The sequence below is a fragment of the Neomonachus schauinslandi genome, chromosome 10 (genome assembly GCF_002201575.2).
Source record: "Neomonachus schauinslandi chromosome 10, ASM220157v2, whole genome shotgun sequence".
In the NCBI taxonomy this organism is placed as follows: domain Eukaryota; kingdom Metazoa; phylum Chordata; class Mammalia; order Carnivora; family Phocidae; genus Neomonachus; species Neomonachus schauinslandi.
Window position 1 is genome coordinate 43,529,366 of NC_058412.1, and position 22,265 is coordinate 43,551,630.

The window sequence follows — 22,265 nt, forward strand, 5'->3', positions numbered from 1 at the left end:
AAGCTTGGGCTCTGGGCAGTGACAGCACACTCCTAGTTACTTTGGGGAAGAGTGAGAAAAATCCTACCTCAGGTTGAATGCCTAGTGGGTAATGACTGATAGCAGGAGACTTTAGGGGCAGACTTGATACAGAAGCGATGGGGGTGGGGTGGGACAGGGGAAGATCACCATTTGATCCTGTGTTCAAGTATTACGGAGATGGGAATAATTTGTTAGCCCGGAACAGAAGAGCTGCCTCTTTTCAGATTGCCCTTTTGTATAATGTCTGTGTTGTTTTACTTTTTTTTTTTTTTTACTTTTTTTTCTGTATTGGGATCAATGATTGCTTCCTCCCACCCTTCACAGGTTTTCCCGTCCATCATTGAAATTTAGGTTGTTTACTGAACTAAATTAAAGAGTAGTAGCAGTTGGTGGGTGTGGGGCAGGGAAGGAGGGAGGAGTGCTGTGTGTTGGATGGGAGGGGTCCTTCACTCGCTAACACTTTAAGCAAATGTATGATGGAAATAAATGGAGATGGAGAGCAAATGGTGAATACTGAACCGATACCAATGCCCAGAAGTCTTTTTCAAACTCAGGTGCTTACTCTTCTGAAAGATTCTATAGCCTGACATGTTTCTTTCTTTTTCTCTTTCTCTCTCTTTCTTTCTCTTTCTTCCTTCCCTCCTTCCTTCCTTCCCTTCCCTTCTTTTTTTTTTTTTTTCAAGCGAGACATTCAAATAGTAGGGACAGGGAAGGGGGAAACACACACACACACACACACACACACAGGCCACCATCTCCCAAATGCAAATGCCTCTAGCCACCTACCTAAAGAGGAAAAATCAGCTGTCTGAAATGCAGAATATCATCACCAGGAGGTTTACTTAGGCTGAGTATTGGTATTAGGTTTCTCTTCTACCTATGGAGAAATCCATTTGCCTAATAATACTGCATGTAAGAGGCCCTTTCTAGAGAAATACTTTGCAAATGGCCCTAAGATGTTAAACCTTGGGAGTAGAGTTTAACAACTCTTTCTCTCTCTCTGTCTCACACACACACACACACACACACACACACACACACACACACACAGGCACGCACATGCACCCCAGCTCATTTTTCCTGACCAGAAAATTTCATCTTCTTTGTTTCTAATTAAAACATGACATTATGACATACACCATGCTCATATCATCTATTTAGGTGAGAAGAGAGGTGCTTTATTTGATAACTTTGAGGAGAAGGTTTTGGATTCAGACTATGCATGACAATTTGGGGCTGCCGTTTTAAATAGCATATCCCTCAGGGGGCAGGGGTAGTAGGAACAAGGTTTGCTTAGGGGTGTGCCATCTGTAATTGAATTCCAATAAAGAGATCTCCTCTAGAAGACAACATACCCTTTTTTAGAAAAAAAAAAAATTCCCAAATTGTGGCAATTGAAGGAAAGTTCCGTGGATTCCATTGATTTAATCTCATAGGAAGACTACTGGAATCCAGTGCCAAAGGCTACTTCTAGCTTGGTGCATTAAGACCTGTGTTGGTGTGCTAATAGGGAAAGCTTCCAGAAGCAAATCCTTTCTGGCAAACATCAGAGCCATAGGTCCCCCCTACCCCCAGAAATATAGATATTGGAGACTGTAGAGTTTATCTCCTATACCCAAGACCTTTTTTTCTTTCATTCTTCTTTTTTCATTGTGGTCATGAGAAATAGCCAGAGAATAATTGTGCCTTGTTTTATGCTCCTGGAAACCCCCACCCCCAAATGACTAAATATCACATATGTAGAATTTAAGTCCACGTACATCTAATGAAAAATCATTGTAAAGAGGAATCTGCAATCTGGCAACTGGAGAGAAAATGCTAGCGATAGAAAACTCTGTTCTTACTCTGTGTGTCTGTATATCTCTGCATTGTGTGTCTTTGTAGCAAATATGTTCTCTACACAAACAGGAATGTAGCTCACACCATTTTATGCTCATGCACCTCTTGCTTTAGAGAAGGACAGGGGGCAGGGAAAGGCAAGAATAAGGGAAATCTGTACTTTTAACTAAGGTTTTGTGACACTTGAAATCTCTTCTTTCACAAATTAATTAATCTTTAAGCTTCAAGAAACTTGCTCTGACCCCTCCAAGGGAACTACTGAGCATTTAAAAGAGAATCTCCTTTTTAAAGGTGTAGCACCTTTTTTATGTGTTCTTCCCACAGAGGGTGCTAATATCCTTATCCTGTGCTACCTGAAAAGAATTTAAGTCCACAATTCATGTCTCTTCCTGGGCATTGTGATGGATTAACCCCCATTTGCAGTACCTTCCCAGGGGATTAAAGTTCAGCCATGGCATAGAGGTTTTTTTTTTCAAATATTTATATGAAAAAAAGTCCTTTCTGATGACAAATGACACTCTCACACCAGTCTTAGCCCCAAGTAGTCTTTTAGGTTGTGCCAGAGGGAGCAGGTTAAAGAATACCTATCCTTTGGCCTTCATTTAGAGAAAAAGCAGCCCCTGATACTCAGACTTTAGCCATGATGGTTAAGAACACCAGTCCCAAGCACACCCCACGCTCCCAAGACTACAAGTTGCCATCACAAAGAAGATTATTCCAGTAAAAGGAAACCTTTTTTAAAATCCATTTTTTATATTCTCCCAAGCGCCTCAAAGTATTAGAGTACCTTACATTTCCTTCCTGCCTGCAGGAAGGCAGACATTTGGTATGACTTAGCATCAACAACACATTTCTGAGTATGTGTAAATAATTAGAGGGGCAAATGCCACGTGTTTTTCCTCTCCAGTTTCGTAAGCAACTGCACACAGATCACGGGAGGGCTCAGGAGCCGCCTGTGTTTTTGGTTATGTTAACTGACTTGTTATCAAGTTTGGTGCCTATTCTATCTGGTATCGCCACATAGAAGGGGACACGGTGGGTTACATATTCTGGTAAAATAAAAGGCATCGGATACCTCTCTCACAGAGAACATTATCAAAAGGCCAGAATGTATATCTTTTTTGGAGAATGGGTATTATAATGTTGCAGGGTAGTCAAAATAAGCATCCATTATCTCCCCTAGATGGGCGGTTATGTTGGTTGATTTGGGTTTTGTCATTGATGGAATGACAAATAATGAGGAGTTAGCAGGAATATGACTATTAAACAGGTGCCTGAAATACATTTTAAGGGAAGTTTAGGGACACACACACACATTTTACATACATAACACAGATATAAGCATACACACATGCATATATTGTCGTATTCATATAACCACATGTAGAGCCACACACAGGATTACATGACATAACTATTTTCCAGCATTAATTGCCCTCCTACTTTCTTCTTCCATGATCAAACTGTTCCTCAAGAAAGGACCTGATAAAATCAATCACAATTAAAGTGTAAAGGTGGCTGATGGTATTTTCAGGCATCAGTGAACGACTTGGTAGATGCTTTGCAGGCTGGGGCATCTTTTGAGCTCCTCTTGCTGTAGGACAGTGTAAGCCTGCTACCTACTGGTAAGAGCCAGCAAATGGCAATGCATTCTTTTGATAGTAACTTCCTAACTAATAAGTTCCATCTCAAGGTTAGGAAACATATTTCTCCATTAAAAATATTCTACTCTGATTTTTTCCCAGGGATCCAAGCAGCAAAATTCTTAACTTGTGACTGGGCACCGTCTTCTGGCCTTCCTCAGTAGACCCAGTTTCCAAAGGTCTCTGGTTTTTTTGCTCAGAGGCTATGGCCTGGCCACTACATCCTTAAGGTTTAGTCAGAGATGTAAACGAGATGGAGGGAATAAAATTTATTGAGTATGGGAGCCTTTGCCTAAATCTTGATATGTGAGTGATATAGGAAGAACCTGAGGTGTAGAGACGTTCAGTGCTTTGTGCGAAGTCCCCCAGCTCGTAACAGGGAGGAGCACTGGTATTCAGGTCCGGTGGCCTTTTCACTATACCCTATCTCTGTTTCCTTGAATAGTTGCTCCCTTCCATCCCTCCACCCAGCAGAGCCCAGGTTGAGCCTGGACATTGGGCACATGGTCACATGTTCTTGTTGGATGATGTAGGTACAATGTTTGAGTCTAGGAATTTTCACAATGACTTCGCTTGCTCTCATCTCTGTTAACCGGCTAATGCAAGACTCTGCCAACAGAGGATACCTCTCCCAGGCTTCCAGAAACAGAACCATCCAGTTAATCATCCAGTCCAAACTCTATCCAGAGGATTTTAGACACAGGGAGTAAGGTATAGGCATCCATCCATATATTTTTGTTGAGGATTTGTTCACATTTTTTTCTTGGTCATTAAAAGGACTGTGTCTCTATGGTTGTCAACCAGGGGCAAATCTGCCACCCACTCAACAACTGGTAATGTCTAGAAACATTTTATTTTCATGCATGGTGGTAGGGCCTACTGGCATCTAGTGGGTAGAGGTCATGGATCCTGCTAAACATCCTACAATGCACAAGAAAGCCCCCTCACAAATAATGGTTTGTTCCAAACTCTCAAGAGTGCTGAGGTTAAGAATCTCTCCTCCATGGTATAAAGTAATGAGGTTGTCTAAACCAACATATTATGCTCCAGCTTTGCATGGAGTAGCCTTTCTGATGAGTTAAGTTTTGGTTCACCCAGATCTATTCTCTTTTAATCTTCCTCTCTCTTGCCAGAAAACTGAAAGTCTAAATTAAAAACCCTCAGGTTGGTTGCTAATCAGCAAGAGGACCTGTAGTTAGCACATGCTTCTCAGAGAACATATGGCAAAACTTAAATTAACTGGGACGAAACTTGTCAGAACCCTCAATTGACCCACTTTTTCTTAGCAATACCTCATTTAGGAAACAGAAAAAAAAATCAAGTTAACAGTGGATATTTACTTAACAAGAAGGAAAATGAGAAACATGATATTTCTTCCAGAAGATGTTTTGAAGTCTGAACAAATTCAGCTGACCTGCTCGTGCTTTCTCCTTCTCCAACCAAGCCTGGAATGTCTCTGAGGTGGGAATGGGTTTCCCTGTAAAAAAATCAATGTGCTTTTTGTCTAGTGAGTAGGGTGGACATATTCTTAATCAGGGAAATGATCACAGACCTTAGAAACAGGATAGTCTAGAGACGCAGGCGTCACAAACTGAAATGCATTTGGGGGCCAGGCAAAGCAACACAGGTAAATGAAGTTTATAGGCATATGACATTATGAGGAATTTGGAGAGTTCAGTTAAAAACAAGGCAATTCACATTTGACTGGCCCTGGTTAATCACAACACTTCTGCAGGCCAGGTCAAGTGACTGCTCTGGAAATTCAGGGTCCAGAACTCAAGAGCCGTGCCCTTTAAACCTGGTGGTGTTACTCACATGCCGTGGGTTCATCTGGTGATCATCTTACTGTGCTAAGTCTCTGTCTCTTTGCCTTGAGGTGGATTCATCCAGGTATTTGCTAAGAACCCTTCCAGTTCTGGCCTCCTATTCTACCACATTTCCCAACAATAAAACATGAAACAAAAGTGGCTTTCAAGCTAGTGTCACTTAAACAGAAAATTAAAACTCCCATTCCCCAGATATTCTGATTCAGCAGGCTTGCCTACATATGAATGAAAAAAGGTAGATAAAAAAATCATAGAGACAAGGGCTTCAGAGAGGAGGTGGGGATGCTGGAAAACAGATGAGAAAGCACAAGCAGGTGTGGGTGGGAAAATAGGGTTTTCAGAATGTGCAGTAAGAGATAAAAGGAAATCCTAGCAAGGACTCACTCACACTCACCCACACGTGAGACCAGAAGCTTAGGAATGTACTCTGAAGGAGGCCCAATAAAAAAAAAAGCTGATGAATGCCACTGGGTAGGGGTGGGGTGGGGGCTGAGAATGGGGGTGGGGGCAGGTAGGGAAGCAGTATGGAAAAATATCTGTACAGGACTCCTAAAATAACTTACTATATTATACGCAGTTACAATGAATACTGGAGTTCAGAGCCCTTTTGTAACATGAGAAGAGGTGGGAGGGAAAGAAAGAGGGAGAGATGGGAGAAAAGTAAAAGGCCAGGTGAGCAGAGGTGGGGGAGGGGAGGGAGGGGGGAAAAAGAGAGCAAGAGGGAATTACATTGCTCAAATAATCATCCTAAGTAGCTGTAACACACCAACTCAACTCCTTAGTCATTTCTTTCTTTATGCTGGTCTACCACGTTGGCTATTCTCTTCTTCCTAATGTGATGCTGGGAAGCCATTTCTCCCCTACTTGATGAGAAAAAATAAGTCATTGTCTAGCTGCGTCCTCCCTTCTCTTGCTCAGCCAGGGGAAAGCTGCACATGGGAACCACCAGGGAGCTTGAATGAACACGGGTGCCTTGAGTCCTTCCCCAAGAGATTCTGATTTAATTGATCTGGAGTATGGCTTTGGTGAGGAGATTTTTTAAAGCTTCCCAGGTGATTCCAAAGGTCAGCCAAGGTTGACAAGCACCGAGCTAGAGGATCACAAGTGTCACAACAGGTGCAGCTCAGTGACTGTCCCCACCCACAGGTCTGACTGCAGCTCTTTACACACGGTGGCTGGTGGCTGGGCGGGACAGAGTCATTGCCAAGTGAGGAGTTCCCACCTTGACTCCACTTGGTGGGGCTGATATTAGGAGAAAGATGTGTAAGCATAGATGGACTTGTAATTTGTCCCTGAGCACTCCATAATTTACAAAGTACTGTTTACAATTAATTATTCTATTTGCTTTAATTCCCTCAACAATCTCACAAGGCAGACACAAACTTGTCCCATTTTTTTTTTTTTTTTTAAGACAAGAAGATTCCAATGGGAAGAGGTTAAGCAGCTTGCACAAGGTCAAGGCTACTGCCAGGCCTGACACCCAGAATCACCTCTTCTAAATTCTGTGCCCTTCCCCTTCCAACGCTTCCCTTTCCTTCCCTGCTTGAGATATCAATCAATAAGTCTTCCAGGAAGAGTCCTGGAGAACACATTGCACACATGGTTCTCTTGCACCCTCTCCTTCTCCTGCTGGAGTCCAGCAATGACAAGGTTTGGCATCAGAGTTGCCCCACTGCCCCTTTGGTGCCCCCACCCCTGCCCATGCCTGACATTCTTTTCTTTGCCCCAGGAGCCTCTATGATGCCTCAGAGACATCCAAATAGATGCCAACTCTTTCCAAATACCCCAGAACAAAAGTTCCCTTTCCAGTAGACCACTGCCGTCCACTCCTTTGCTACTAATGCTTTACAGAATGTGAAAACTAAGTCCCAGTAAAAAATTGATGGACGGTGATAATTGTGTGTGTGTGTGTGTGTGTGCATGCATGTGCGCACGCTTAAAAAAAAAGGATCTTTGGGGGAAATAACAAAGAAATTGCTCCAATGTTAGAACTTCAGGTGCTGAAGCAGCTGGGTGATGTATATTTGGACAAGAGATCCTCCCTTGTTCCCCTCATATGAAACAACACAGACCATTGCTCATGTGTAAGACCAGGTCTGCCAATAGTTTAAGGGCTTAAAATAAAGCAAGGATAAAAATTGAATCTTGTAGCATACTTTGTCTCCTTAAACCAGTATTTTCTTTAAAAATCATGTATCATTAGGTGTTCACCATCAGTGTGTTTATCTTCAATGAAGAATTCTGAATACTGCAAACTACGTGCGGCAGGGACCTCCATCTCAGAAATATGGTAAGCATCCCTGGAGAAAAGGGAGAAGGCTCAGTCATTGGCAAGCGAGAGCTGCATTAGTCTGCCACAGAAAGGTCCAAAAAGTCAAGTTATACACAATTAATGTAACGGTGCAACAATGTGTCCCCAAATGGCCAAGGCAATCCTGTCACTTGTCTCTCATCTGCAGAACAACCATGCACTGTATGATTTTGTCTCTGCTCCACAGTAATTGCATTTGTGGTAAAATCCATATTTCCCTGCAACTGAGTCTGCGTATGTGTTGTGTGTGTTCTATTCTAAGAATAATGGTCCTTTTTGGAATTCAGCCTCACTCCTTTGCTTGCCGTCCAGGTCATTTTTATCTGAGTTTCTCATATTGATCCTATTTTGCACACTATTTCAAAAATCATAAAGGTCCAAAAAGAAAAGACTAAACATGCTCTAGGGAAAAAGAGTCTTGAGAAACCACACTGTAACTGAAATGGAACTAAAGGTAACATATCACTCAGATTTTTAAATTCTAATTCTATTGGTCAACTCATTCAATCAAAGTAGCCCAACGTTCCCTGTGTAGGGATTAAGTAAATATGTGTTGAGTGAACAACAGAACAATTTAACTCGAAGAAGAGGCCTTAGCAAGAGGACTGTGTGACGAATTTAGACCCACCAGATTTACCATGAATGTGTGCAGAAGAGACCTCCATTTCATCCTGTTCCATGTAATGAAAGGTGACCATCCCCCTGGGAAGTGCTTATTAAAATATTTTCCTTACTAGGTGCCTGGCAACCTGCTAAGTCCTTAACATCTTCTCAGTTAAACCCTGCAATAAACCTTCACCCCTCCTTGTCCAGAGAAGTATTAATATCCTCATTTTACAGATGAGTAAACTGAGGTTTAGAGGGGTTCAGTGACTTGCCCAAGGTCACTTACATCAGAGCGTGTCAAGCACTTGACTCTGGACACAAAATGCTTGGGTTAAAATCCTGGCTGAGTGAGTTTGGCAAGTTACTTAACCTTTCTGATCCTCAGTTCCTTCATCTAGAAAATGGAGACAGGATTGTTATGGGAATTAAATAAGTTAGTATTGAGAATTAAATAAATAAGTTATTCTTTGTAAAGTGCTTAGAACAGTGCCTGGTACATGGTAGGTGCTAGATAAGGATGGTGTTTTTTGTTGTTGTTGTTTTGTTTTGTTTGCTTTATATTATTTTATATTGTTAATAAAAGATAAATAAAACAAGGTCACACGGCCAGGCAGGACTGTTCTACTCCAAAGCCATGCTCCCCGCTTTCTCTTCTGTGATAAGATGATATACAAAACTTTGAGTTTCTGAAAGCATTGGGTTTGAAAGGAAAAGATAAGGAGGCAGAAGATGGAGTCTGAAGGCCTTTTTTCATAGCTTTGCTACTGGCTCAGGCCTCGGCCTCTACACTCATGTTTGACTTTGATCTGGTTGTGAACTGGCTTCGCTTTGCCACTGAGGGCAGGCAGCCCTGGTGGATGTACCCACCTCTGCAAGATGTGCATGTGCGTGCATGCCCCTCTGTGTTGCCGTGCAGGTGTGGCAACATCCAGTTTCCCCGTGAGCTGAAGGCTGATGGCCAGCGTGGTTCTTAGGAGTCTTTGACGATATAGCAAAACTCATTTCTACATCAGAGCTGTTTGCTCTGTGTACTCAATTCCTGAAGGTAGAAAGCTGCTACACGGCTTGCAACTGTTATCCAGCTCCCAAACTCTTATTTAATACCAGCAATATTAAATCATACTGGCCCCCGGGACACTGCGCATACATCTTCAGCTGTAACAGATTTGCTGGTGTTTATTTAAAGATGTTTTTTCTCTGTGTACTAACAGCTACAGTTTGATGTTGCTCAAGCAAATGTAACGAAAGGAGACACATCTGAGGTGGACTCTCTTCTGGGAGAGGAGCTCATGTGTCAAGAGGCTGACTATAAGTTCAGTTTTGATAGTAATTTGCTGCTGGCCCTGGGGCAGGTCCGTGCTACCTGTCCAGGCCTTTTTTTTCTCAAGGGTAGTAGTGATTTTTTGGCTTTCCTTTTAGTTGTCCCATTTAGTAGGCAGGGTGTGGAGTTAAGGGGGGCAGGGAGTAGGAGTCATTTCCAATACATTCTTCTTTACTGTTGCTTATCAGCAGGTAAAATGGTGAATTCATCAAATTTCCCCCAAGGAGAGGTTCCACCCTCCTTAGAGACCTACCCAACACCACCGACAGAGACTAGGTTTGGTTGGAGGGGATGCGCTATTTTGTATCTAGGGAATTTATACTGAGAGGTGACTCTGTTTTAAACCACTGCCTGTTCCTTGTGCTTCATTCATAGAATGGTTCAAGAATGCTCTGCCCCTGCTTTGGACAGGCATTATTGGGCATACTCTGGCTAAAGTGAAGCCCCAACACATGAATCTATATTGCAAGGAAAGGGATAGCTACTGGGAAATTGAGGACCACCTTCTGTTTGCTGACTTGTTTGTTTTCTTTCTTCCCATCTCCCCTCCCTGCCAGTCTCCCTCCCTCCCTTCCCTTCCTTCTTCCTTCCTTCTTCCTCATTCACTTCTTTCTCTTCCCTCTTTTTTTTTAAACTGAATTCATAGTAATGAGTTACACTACACATTCCCAGTGGGGGCAATATTGAACCAAGGTGGTAAAGACTGGTTCTTGAGAGGGTTAAAAAAATCTTACCCATATGTATACAGCACAGGTGTATATATCATACAGAGTACACAAACAGATACACAATAAATGTGTGGTATTAAAATTTCAGAGAGGGCAACCGGGAAAAAATGTGTAAAAAATCTCTTTAGTAGAAGATAATGAAAAAAACCAGTTTGAGAAACACTGAGATAGACAATGATTAACATGGGGAAGAGACAATAGTAAAAGGTTAAAGCATTACGGCAGGTCACCATTTGAAGACTTTGAGACGGTCAAAGGAGGTCTGGGTTTTTGACAGTGAAAACTAGAATTCAGAGATTATTTGAACAGCAGCATATAATTTGGGAACTTGGTCTTATCAGCCCCTCCTGAATCAACACCTCCCAGAGTTGTCTTTATCTGGAGGCTTTATGATATATTAGGGGGAAAAATGGGTATGGAATTAACAGACAGAATCCTGGTCCTGGCTCTGCCATTTACTGACGTAGATAAATCACCACCTTTTCTGAACTTCAGTTCCCTTGTCTATAAAATTCAGAAAATAATCCACACTCAGCCTGTTTCACCAGAATCTGGTAAGGATTAAAGGAGATAATATAAGTGACAATTTCAAATGCTTTGAGGTACTATGCAAAGATATAAGCAGTGGGCAGAAGAAGAGGGTGGTGACATGTGGGTGGCCACCCACACAGTGTGACTTTAGAGGGCCACGTTTCAAACTCTCCTCCAGAGACACTAACATCCCTGCTAGTCACTGCTCTGAATTGAGTCCTTCCTGGCTCCTCTGTCTAGAGCATATGTAGCAGAGAGGCAACTAAACTGTTTACTCCTTGAGGGATGGACCCTCATTTCACTTGACTTTGTCCCTCATCATGTGGCACAGAGTCTGACCAAATGGCCTTTGGGCAGGTCATTTTTTTCACCTCTATGAACCTTGGTGTCCACATCTATAAAATGGACATACATTTGGTTTCCTTGCAGGTTCTTGGGAAGAGTATCAAGGATCATGTGCGTTGTGTCCGCCACATGCTGGTGGATAGTGAATTCTCAAGTAATGTTTGTTCCCAACCTGCATCACCAATGTAGAGTTACACCGTGTGTTTATGCAAATAGACTTGGGGAGGATTGAAAGGCATCAGGAACAACTAGTTTCTGGAAATGGATTCTGAAAAGGGGCTATACGAGGTTAATTTAAAGAGAACATTACATTAGTAATGTAAAAATTTTCTCCATAGAGGGGAAGGCTGGGGTATAAATTAGCAACTACAGTAAGTGGGAAGAAGGAGAGACAGCACCTTCTCTATTAAAATCAGCTGGAATACTTAGTTAAGAAGGAGGTTACAAAGATCCCTGTCACAGTGGTGCTCCAAGACTTGTCTCAGGGAATTTCCTTTTGTGTGTGTGTGTGTGTGTGTGTGTGTTTCAATACAATGGTTCTTCCCAGATCTGTCACCAGATTCAACCCCCCAGTCCTCTTTTCCTGAGCATGCCTCTCCTCAGCAGCATATACCTACTCCATCTCCAGAGACCTTTGATTGAGACTTCCGCTAGAAGGTGGAGGCAGAAGTCAATCTTGGTTCCGTTATAATCACTTACTGCCTCATATGACTGCCATCAAAAGTGCACGTGCTGCTTCTCCGCGCCCTCATGCACAGGTGACTTCTCTGGTCCCATATCTGTGGGCTGGGGACACTCAGTGTTCCTGGACCCCAGGCCAAGCAGCCCTGAACTGCAGCAAAATCCAGCAACACATTCAGCAGCCAGCAGCCTGCTGGACTCTGCGGGTTCACCCAGGGCTACCAACCCCAAAGAACGGGGATGAAAGCAGATGGGAAAGAGGGAAAGGGTCTGTTTGTGTTTTTATTTTTTACCAGGCTCAGCTCTTTGGGAAAAAGAAAAGAAGAATCGTGCTTGGAGCTGGTGCCCTGCCAAGCTCCCTCCCCTCCCTTGCTAGTCCAAGCACTCCACCGTCTGTGCAGACTGCATAACAGCAATTTCTGGAAACACAGGGAAAAGTCTGGGCCAGTCCAGAGGCTATGGATTCCTGGTCTCTGTTTGGTGGGGTTTTAGGGCTTTTATGTTTCACCTTAATTCTTTTAAAAGCTGCCGGCTTTTTGAAGCACATCTGTTATCAACAGCTTCTGTTTGTAAAATGAGACTGAGGTAGCCTCTCTAGAGAAATCCCTGAATCTTCTCTGTAGTTCAGTGCTTCCACTGACAGTTTGGCTCACAGAGTACAACTGTGGTAAATATTACAGAATGTTAATAAAAATCAGATAAAACACGTAGGGATCTTTTTTCCCCCAAAATTTTGCTTTGCTCATTACTAAAGTTTATCTTGACAGAAAATTTACTTCTCTGATCCACATCATTTCCCAAAGCAATTTTCCAACAGCAAACATAAATTTCTGGTGATCGCTAAGAGGTTTTCAATCCCTATGCTAAGGAGGCCACGGGGTTTCAACTATTTGTCTCACCTTCAGGTAAATATCCCTCATTCCTGACACCGTCACTGGGGGGACCCTGGGCAGCAACTAGGGCAAAAGCCTGAAGATGAGCTTGTAGGTTTCCAACATAAACAGGCTTGGTGGAGGAGATGCTTTGAGTGTCAAGACTGAATCCTGAGGTGATTAAGTCATTAAGAAAATAATTGCCTAAACCCACACAGCTGTGTCCTCAAAGGGGCTGAAGCACTAAGTAAATGCAATGAATGCCTTTATATTGCACTGAACTTTGACCTGGTTAACACAGATTACATATAAATGTATAAATTCTTATCAGAGCTGTGAGTTGAGCATACATCACGAGATAAAATCTGTGCCCTTCTTTATGTGGTATTGTGCTTTATATTGCTTCAGCCTTCAGGACTCTGGGGATCAGTGTCCTCATCCTTCTCTTCTTCCTCCTCCTTCTCCTCATCATCATTACTTTTGGTTCACACAGATCTAGTACCACTGGAGTAGGTTTTGACTGCGTACACCGTGAGTCTCCTTTGCAATGCTATTCGCAAAAAAATAGAATTCGGTCTCTGGATCTTACTAGGTGGAATCACATAAAGTAATATAGGTGACAGCAATTTTTAAGTTGTCAGTTTTGGTGAAAACATAAGGCACTGTTACGGGTCTTCCTGGTTTGTCCGAACCAATCCACAGGAGCCTGAAGTCATTTCTATCTTCCTCCCTATGCCCCTGCCTTCTCTCTCCTCTCCTTCCTCTTCTACTCATTCAAATTTGCACCATGATGCAACATCCAATTCAAGTTCTAAAGACACCTATGAAGCCTTTCCCAATGGCTTCAGCTCACTGTGGTTCTTCCTCTTGCCACCAGAAGGTATGTTAAAACACTCATTGACCTTAGCACCCATGTTTGTCAGTGTGGACTGCCCCAGAGTATCTTCTTTTCATTGTGTATATTACTAAGTTACTTATGCACCAGGCATATATTTCTTCCATCATGCACCATTCTTGGTCAGGGGACAACTCACTCGAATCAATTCCCTTCAGTTAGTTTCGAGGCACCATGAGTGAAGCAAAGACAGCAGGACATGGCCCTGCTCTCGCAGAGTTTACAGACCAATAGCACAGGTACAACGTCCACACATATGATGACAACCAAGGGCAGGAAAGGATGCATACTACAGTGTATAAAAGTCCCCTGAGGACACAGCAAAAAGGAAGGGCTTTCCAGATTCAGGGACTTGGGGAGAGGGCTTGAAAAAGAAGGTGAACTATGTACTGTGTCTAGGGAGGTGGGTGGGATTTGACAGGCAGAACGGAAAGAGGCTCTCAAGAGAACAATTCACAACATGCAATAGCCCAGAGGCCGACAAGTGAAAGGGAAGCATTGGTCAAATGCACTGGCAAGGTGCTCAACAGCATGCTATGATTTGATTTTTTTTTAAAAGATTTTATTTATTTGAGAGAGAGAGTGAGAGAGAGAAAGAGCACAAGAGGGGGGAGCGGGAGAGGGAGAAGCAGACTCCCTGCTGAGCAGGGAGCCTGATGCGGGACTCGATCCCGGGACTCCAGGATCATGACCTGAGCCGAAGGCAGTCGCTTAACCAACTGAGCCACCCAGGCGCCCTTGATTTGATTTTTATAAGTAGATACTTAATCAGCAAGACAATCTAGAATGCAATTTTGTAATGTTGTGATGTTCCATTTCAATAAGGAATGTATCCTATTTAAAAACAGGATGGGTTAGTGGGAAGACAACTAACAACTCTTCTATCGCTCCTCTATACTAATTGTTAGAAGGAGAAGAGAGTGCAGGGGGAGTGGTTTCTAAGGCCTCCTGAGGGGAGGTCTTGCAGAATCGTCTCATAGGTTATTAAAGAGAAGGAAGTACTTGAAAGGGGTCACCTGGCAGCATTGTACCATCTAAAGTTAGGCCTCCTTAACTCCCTAATAAGACAGCTTGTTATTTGTTATTTCTCTCATCTTCTTAAAAAAAAAAAAACAAAAAAACACCTCTTTATTTTTTATATATATATTTTTTAAGATTTTATTTATTTGGCAGAGGGAGCACAAGCAGGGGGAACAGCAGGCAGAGGAGAGGGAGAGGGAGAAGCAGGCCTCACACGGGGCTCCATCCCAGGACCCTGGGATCATGACCTGAGCCAAAGGCAGACGCTTAACCGACTGAGACACCCAGGTGCCCCAGAACTCTTTATTAAGACATTAAAATCATCCATAAGAACTAAATTCAGTCCCACTGAATTTACAATGCCCCTTGCTATAACTGCTGTTGAAGCAGGAAGGCAGAATGCCTTCCACTTGTGTTGTCATGAATAAAATTATTCTGCTCACACTAACTGTGCCATGGGCAGGGAAACTGAGATAATGCAAGCACAAATACCTGGCATGCAGCCTAGAATTGATCACTTGATGGTTATGAATGGCCGGCTATCCCCCGCCCCCACCTTGTCTCCTTCTCTTTCGTTCCTAATCCTTCCTTTCCCTCCCCTCTCCTTTGCCTCCCCTCTTCTGTTCTTTCTTCTTATTAAATATTCATTATATGCAGTGGATAGAGAAATGGCTAGCTGCTTCTCCAGCTCTAAGAGGGCACAAGGACACACTTTCCAGCTTCCCCCAGCTGCAGTGGAGCGGGGTGGTCAAGGGGAAGCATATACAACCTGTCATCATCTACTGTAACTTGCGCCACGCCACAGAAGTGAGTACTTTCCTAGCCTATCAAACAATATTCATTGAAAACAACTCAAATACTTAAAATTTCACTTCTCAGATTACATTTGTAAGGTTATTCCCTTTGCCAAGTTTATCTCATACTTGCTCTTTGATTCTTTATGCCCACAGACACTAATGTACACTCCTTAGAAAATGACGTCTTAAAACCCTTTAATGACACATTTCAGTAATTTCAGCTCGTATCTCAAGCCCTCCTGCTTAAAGCCAATTTGTGTATTTCAGATTAAAACCATTTGTAAGATGCTTATTCCTGCCTCTCTCTCATCCTTTATATGCCCAAAGACTGATTTGGAATATCACTTAGGCTTGATTCCCATAGGTTCAGAAGCTGCCCTTATCATGAGCTCCAATGACTTCACCTCCAGAAGTGAATCACTTAATAGTCTTGTGTCCAACATGCTGGATGGACTTAGTCTTTGAATTTCTGATGAGCTCATAACCCTGGCCTGGGCCTTAACAAAGTACTGTCTTAACAATGCAGATCCCATGCAAGCACCCGGGGACATTTCTGAATATAACTTGTGTATAAGTAATCTCTGTCACCCTGGGGATCCCAAATCCCTTTGGATCAATGGAGCCAAGAGGCAGCATTTCAGCTAATAGCCAATAGCATTTTATGGCTCTCTTGAGAAGGCAAAGAGAAATGATGGTATTTCCATGCAGCATTTCAAAGAGAAACCCTTTGAGGGGGAAAATCAACTTACCAAAGGAAATAAACAATACTTAGTGTTCACTGAATGCCTTTCAGATATATCTGAGAATCCTTTGCCAACAAAAATTTGCTGTCTGTTTCAAAGGGTAAAAGACAAAAGAAAAGGAGAAGGTTAGCACAAGATTATGCAAGACCCAGGGTTAGGTACTCCACCGGTGGGTGAAGTAGCCCTATCCCTGAAATATTTTATCTAAATGTATGCTTCCCTGCAGGGCTCAAATCAAGGGCAGGTGCTTATGTTTTGGTTGTATTACCTAAGGCTCTAGAACTTACGGTGATATGTATACCCTCGCCTATACGCTGACCTCCCCAGGGTGGTAGGTGGACAACTGAGTAGCACAAAGTCGCAGTGGACAAAGCTGTCGACTGGAGGCGAAGACCTGGGACCACCCCCAGTGTTGCCTTTAACACAGCTGGGTATCTCTGAGCAGTGAAAGCTTTCTGGTACTTCCAACTTCCTGGGAGCATGGGCTGGTGCCAGTAATCATAATCTCTGATTTGTTTTGTACTTTAGAGTTACAAAGTGCTGCAGCTAACACATATGATCCCATTTGATCAGCTCAGCAAAGAGGTAAAGAGAGGAAAAGAAAACAAATATTGTTTGAAATCACACAAGGAGACAGGTCCTAACCTTGGCCTTTATGTCATTTACTCCTTATAACAATAGCACTCAGGGAGGTATTCTTCAGTTGGTGAGAAAACTGAGGTTTAGAGAAGGTAAGTAAATGCCCAATACCCAGAGCTAATGCCATTCCTCCTATTCCAAATCTAACAAACGTCTCCATTGTTGAACAGGTATAGGTAGAAAAGGGAACCTGATCCCTCCCTACCTTATGGTGGAACAACCTCACATTTTCATCAAGTGGCCACTCAGGAGGCGAGGTTATGACAGAAGTCTCAGGGCATTGACCACTGTATCTCATTTAGGCAAAGAAAAGTAAAAGGGTCCAAGGCTCTCTTTGTGATAAGATATAAGGGATCATGAAAAGCCTCTGCCCATAGAAATCAATTTTATTGGTCCAGTTTTTGTTTTTGTCAGTATTCCATTCCACCATTGGTGGGTACCATCAAAACAAGCTAAGAGCTGAAGAGCCAGGACAGAAGATGTACACACTTAATAAAAATAACTAGTATTATAAAATTGTATAGTATCCCAGCTGGAAGATACCTTCAAAATCACAAAATCTAACACCCTCATTAAATAGATTAAAAAGCTGAAGATAGGCAAAACGGTTTGTCTACGACGACCGGGAGAAAGAGTAACTGTGTCAAAACTGGACTGCACTCAAGCTGATACCTATCCTAGAGAGAGTACTTAACACATATTTGCAGCATGAAAAGACAAATGGAAGAAACCTAACTTTCAGGGAAAAGTCTGGTACCCTTGATCTCCACTACATCATCAGGACATGTAGTACTGTAGAGGTGGCTGCCTGAGCTAGAGACTGTTCTCTGTTCCTCTTGCTCTGATGAGGTACGAGGCTACCAAGGCTGTTTGACTCAGTAATCTCTTCTCCGGCTTAACCATCTTAGTCACCCATCAATTTCCCATCTCCTTCCTCTCTTCATCTCTCTCTCTCTCTCCCTCTCTCTCATACACACAAAAACACCACACACACCCCAAATGCACAAATATACACACAGGGAAGTACAAAATCACATATGTGATGAGAGATAAATGCAAATTCAGTCTCCAACAGAGTAATCTATCCTTTATTATTGCCTGTAAAATGCTTTTTTTAGAAAAAAAAAATCAGGCTGGGGTAAATTAGAAGATTAGCCATAATTCTTCCCTCTCCCTACATCAGTGACATTTGGTGCAATACCACCTCTGGACTTTCTTTGGCCAATGGGAAAGCAGTGGAATATGATACCAGTGGAGACTTAGAAAGGGCTTGTACAACAGAACATGTCCTTCTGCTGCTCCTGGGGACCCTGAGGCCCTCACCATGTGAACTAGCCTAAGCGACCTGATGGATGATGCAAACATCTGGCCAGAACCACAGCCTGCAGCCAGCCAACTACCAGACACGTGAGACCTTCAACCACCAGTAGATGGCAAACACATGAAGGATCCCACCCAAGATCATCAGAACTTTCAAGCTGAGCACAGCGCAAATTGTGAGCACACAGAATCATGAGCTATTAATTTCTTTATTTTAAATTACTAAATTTTAGTCTGTTTTTTAGAGCAAATGCTAACAGATACAGTACTCTAATAATAGATCGTATAAAATGAATACTTAACTCTATTTGTGGCACTCTCTTATTTCACATAATTTTCACTATTTCCAAGGCAGTTATAGAGGAAGAAACTGAGGTTTAAGGTGGTTACTCACATACCTGGTAAATGGCAGGTAGCACTTCAAATCCCAATCTCTCTGATGTCACAACAGACTGTTTTTAAGATTTTGTTTTTTTAAAGTAATCTCTACACTCAACATTGGGGCTTGAACTCACAACCCCGAGATCAAGAGTCACGTGCTCCACCAACTGAGCCAACCAGGCACCCCACAAGAGACTTCCTTAACTACCATCCAACCCAGGAAGACAATTCAGTGACAGATGATCTCAGAACCATGTAGTCTGAAGAATGTGGGCAAGGACTGGATTGGTTTAACTTGCAGGAAGCAGACTCTTGGGTCAGGAGAAAAATTTTCACTCTCCTGGTAACTGTCTTATAGAGGACAGAACTGAGAGCTCTGAGGAGAAGGTATCTGATAGCTGAGATGGCTTGTGGCAAGGAGGTATCTTCTATTAAAGTGTGATGCAGAATGGAACAGAGGCACTCAAGGGAAAGTGAGTTCCCTATAACCAGAGTATTCAAGGAAAGAAATTTAATTCATCCATGAATACTCACACTGATTTTGTTCTTCTCATCAGAAAGACGCTCTCTTTTCTCCCTTAGGGTCTATTTTCTACAGAGTCTTCAAGTTCCGAAGTCCAATCTTTTCCACAAGGCCTTCCCAGATTCCCCCAACCACCACCAAGCTTCCTTCCTCTGAACTTGTACCAACAATACCAGTTCCCCTCTACCTCTCAATATAACTCAATTCCATTCCATATTACCATATAGACTAGTGGAAAATTATAGTTTTGGAGTCACACAGACCTATATTTGAATCTAATAGTGTGTTTTACTTATCTTCCTGGACTACTTCATGAGGTGGTTATGAAGATACATTGAGAACATAAATAGAAAGTGCTTGGTTGGCATGGGTGGCTCTTTAGTGTTACCATGGTCCACACGTTCATCTGGTCTCCTGAAATAAACCTCTAGGCAGGAAACGTAACTTATACTTTCCTGACTCTACCGCCTCCCAAAACAGGTAATCAGCACATAGATGATACCTTAAAACTATTACTTGAACTGATTTAATAACTCCTCAAAAAGCTAAATCCAAAAAATTTTTATAAAATAAGTCTGTGGTAAAATTGAAAAAAAAAAATCTAGTTTTTGTCCCTGGTTCCTGGCAAAGAGCTTCAGAAACCCTTGGAATTTCCTGAGTGACAGGATGTCTTTATTATGTTAAAAGACCATTCCTGGTGGGGCTCTGAGGTAGCTTCAGGATGGTGGCTGGCAATCAGAAAGACCAATTGCATGGGTTAGAACTTTGGGCCAGCATGACCTCTAGGGAAGGAAGGGGGACTGGAGATTAAGTTCAATCACATGTCCAAGGATTCAATAAATCATATCTGTATAATAAAATCCCACTAGAACCTCTGGACACCAAGAGCTTCCTGACTGGTGAACACATTCATGTGTTGGGAAAGTGATGCGTCAGATTTCACAAGAAGGTATAGAAGCTCTGTGTCCACACACCCCCATTACCCATGGACCTTGTCCTATATGTTTTTTCCATTTGGTTGTTCCCGGGAGCAGCCTTTAAAATAAAACTGTAATCTTAAGTAGAGTACATTCAGTGAATTCTGTGAGTTCTAGAAAATTATGGAGCCTGAGGGGGTTGTGGGAATTTACAAATGTGTAGCCAGTTGGTCAGAAGTGCAGATGACCCTGAGATTTGCAGCTTGTATCTGAAGTGGGGGCAGTCTAGTGAAGGACTTGGTCCTTAACTAGTGGACTTTCAGGTAGTATCAGAATTGAACTGAATTGTAGGATACTACACTCAAAGAACTGGTGTCACAACCCAAGGTCAAATATCTGGGCATTTCTTGGTTTTTAGACTATCTCTTCCTGGATCAGAAAAACAAAAAAATCCAATAAGCTGTATTAAAAATATACACACTTAGGATACTTTTCTTTAAAAAAGAACCCCATTATTAATTATTTAATTTTTTTCTCCTCTATTACCAAGTTAGTTTTTAGCAACCCAAAGGATGTCACTGATGGGAATGGAACAGAAATCTCCTAATGAAATTCACAAGGGAGAAAATATTATGACATACAACTTAAAGTATCAATTGTTAACTTAAAAAAAGAGAGAGAAATATATGCTATTAAATAAATTCTGATATTTCTACAACATGCAGTAATGTAGACCATGTATTTTCTTTAACCAATTAGTTTTGCTTGAGTGCTAAACTACAATTGAAAATTTTTACTTTAAAAGCTTACCCATTTTTATTCATCCCCACCCCTCCCCCCATCTCTTGCTCTCTCAAGGAAAAATTTTGTAAAGAGTGAGACTAATATTCCCTATAATTTCCCAGGGTAGTGTACTGGGGTAAATCAGGTGTCAGGTTCCACACTAATTCATCACTTATTAATTAACAATATCAACAACTCCTTTTTCATTACTGATAACACATTTTATTGACTACCAGAAGGATTTTTTATTGCAAAACTTATCCCAGAGACTCTTCCCTGTTACCTACTGCAATAATTTAAAAAAAAAATCATTATTCAATCATCATTTTAATGACTGATCATTTTTCCCCCCTCACTAAAATTATATCATAAAAGCCACTTAATTAAATTGAATGGTAATTGAGTGACTTTAATCATGCAAAGAATTAAAATGAAAGATGCTCTCTCTCAAAGTCTGACAACATGTAATGACGTGTTTTGACCAATGTGGCAAATTCTAAGAGCAAGTAGAATGTCGATGATTATCTTGCCTTTTGGTATTAAAAACAAAAGAGCTACCACTAGAAAAACCTTCTGCTCCTTGCAGCTTTGGGACAGGTTCAACCAACACATCTATACACGGGGTCCTAGGGTCTGACTTGAGGCAGTTTCTCAGGAGGGACCAAGGAAAGCAAAGCCAGTAGCTAGAGAGAACTCCAGGAACAAGAATAGATTTCTCTGAAGTTTCCAAAACAATCCTTCAAAGAAGCACTTATTATGTACCTTCTATATACCACACTTTGTGGACGAGATACAAAGATGCCCTCCCAGGTATGTGCAAGGGGCTGGGAGACCCTAAGTGAAAAATGAATAGATGCTTTCAGGAGAAATTTTAAAAATTCACCAAGGAAGTGATATATGAATTTTGAGAGCTGAGAAGTTCTCCAGGCAACAAAGCCACTCTAGAATCGAAAAAGAATATGCCAACTGAGCAGAAGCTCAGCCTATAGGCAGGACCGAAGGGAAATACGGATGGGGAAGCAGGGTGAGGCAGACTTTATGCCCAACAGGGAAAAAGACGTAACTGAACTAATGAGAGTTTGCTCCTTGGTAAGTTCCAGACAGAGACTATCCCAGGTGGAGTTGTCACACAAAGCAACCTTGCAGCAAATAAGGAGATCACGGGGAATTAACTTCCAAACCCTCCTCTGTCCAAAGCCATGGTTGCCCAAGTAGCAGTGAGCCGTTTCTTTTTATTTAGGATTTGAGATGAATATTCAGATGGAGGAGCTTTATCAACACATGTAAAGGTGGGCATAAGGTTGCTCAGGTGGACACAGAAAACATGCCTACACATGCCCCCTAGTTACGTTATGAAGCTTGTGCTCCTTCTAGGGCAAAGACTAACACTATAATGAAGCTGAGGTAACTGACAAGGGGCAGGGCTATGGGCACATTCTGGGAACGGGTAGAAACTGGATGGGGTCTTGGGCTCTCTCTCATGTAAGGAAACAAGGCGTTGCTTGTTCCTAGGATGGAACCCT

General features: G+C 42.2%; 1 protein-coding gene across 4 annotated transcripts in view; it reads right to left on the bottom strand.

Moving 5' to 3' along the window:
• Nucleotides 1-22,265, bottom strand: part of CTNNA2 (catenin alpha 2) — a 949,691-nt gene that overhangs the window by 355,802 nt on the left and 571,624 nt on the right. The gene's annotated exons all lie outside the window — the stretch shown is intronic.